At 33.3% G+C, this 1,643-nt stretch overlaps 1 pseudogene; it reads left to right on the plus strand.

Annotated features, from left to right (window-relative positions):
- The first annotated feature begins 231 nt into the window (after positions 1-231).
- LOC107517395 lies at positions 232-1,122 on the plus strand (annotated as a pseudogene).
- The last annotated feature ends 521 nt before the right edge of the window (positions 1,123-1,643 follow it).

Genomic DNA, 1,643 nt, shown 5'->3' on the forward strand with positions numbered 1-1,643 from the left:
AAACATGTCCCACATGGAAAAATAGAACAAATTTCCAGAAAAAGACCTAAACAAAATACAAGACAAGCAATCTACCAGATGCAGAGTTCAAAACATTTGGTATAAGGATGCTCAATGATCTCAGTGAGAACTTCAACAAAGAGATAGAAAACATAAAAAAGAACCAGTTAGAAATGAAGGCTACAATAATTGAAATGTAAAATACATTATAGAGATTCAATAATAGCTTAGATGAAGCAGAAGATTGAATCAGTGATTGAATCAGATAAGTCTGCTGCAAATTCTGAGACTTCTAACTCAACCACCTCTGGAGAGGCCAGAACCCCATCCTCATCAGCCGTGACCAGCCAAGGCTGTTTTACCTGAAGGCAAAATCATGCCAAACACGGCTTTTGTTGGTGGAATTGTTGTGAAGGTGAATGAAACCTAAATTAAAATAATCTTTTCTAGCCATAGTTTAGTAAAAGAAGTGAAGATAACCACAAATCAAACTGGTGTATCCAAAGGCTGTGAATTTGTTTCCTTTTATTATGACATGGATGTGCAGAAGATAGTAGAATCACAGATAAATTTCCATGGTAAAAAGCTGAAACTGAGCCTTGCATCAGGAAACAAAATTTATATGCTTATCATGTGTAGCCATCTACTCTGGTTTTTAATACTCCTTATTCACCTGGAATAATTCAAACACTGAAACTTACATGCATCCTCAACCATGATGAATCCTATAGTTCAGTATGTCCAAGCATATCCTCTTTATCCAAGTTCACCAGTTCAGGTCATCACTGGATATCAGCTGCCTGTCATAATTATCAGATGCCATCACAGTGACCTGCTGGGAAACAAATGTGGTATGTTATACTCCTGGCTTATACAGCTATTAACTACCAGCATGATTCAGGAGCTGAAGTTTTGCCAGATGAATGCTCAGTTTATGAAGCTAGTCCATCCTCTGAAAATGGCCCAGAAAGGAAATCCATAGACCAAAGCATACAGACAGTGGTATTTTGTCTATTTAATCTGGAGAATAGAATGAGAAATTCTGTTATTACTCAAGATAAATACCTCAAGGGTAAAAGAATGCATAATTTTAGAAGATGGAAAGTGCTTAGATCTGTTTGATCCTCTCTAATAACTTTCTAGTCTTATGGAAAATTGCTAGTTTTGAATATTAAGAAAAAACTAAAAGTTTTCCCCTATTAATGAAATTTAATTCTGAATATTGACAAACCACATTCATACTATACAAGTTCTATTAGATTGTCTAGGTTTATTTTACATTGAAATTGTTTTTCACTAGATGTTTATTTAGAAACTGGTACAGTTTTGAATATATAGTTGAAAGTAAAAAATAATTGAGACTGAAGGGAATAACTTTAAAAAAAACAGGGAGAAAAGTCACCCAGGAAAGAGAAAAATCTTGGAAGAATTGATTCTATACTACTTAACTAGGATGATGCACCTATAATATAAAGGACTTTTAAGTTCGTAATAGTTTCTAATTGAAATATTGAGTGTGGAAAGTTTTAAAATTTATAGGCATAGGTTTAGATGTTTAAAACTTATTTAATGAAGAAAATCCCTTTAGTGTGCTTAAAAGTAGTTAAACATTGTTAATTATACTTGTGCAAAATTAACAGCTA

This window comes from Rousettus aegyptiacus, unplaced genomic scaffold (genome assembly GCF_014176215.1).
Source record: "Rousettus aegyptiacus isolate mRouAeg1 unplaced genomic scaffold, mRouAeg1.p scaffold_m13_p_6, whole genome shotgun sequence".
Classification (NCBI taxonomy): domain Eukaryota; kingdom Metazoa; phylum Chordata; class Mammalia; order Chiroptera; family Pteropodidae; genus Rousettus; species Rousettus aegyptiacus.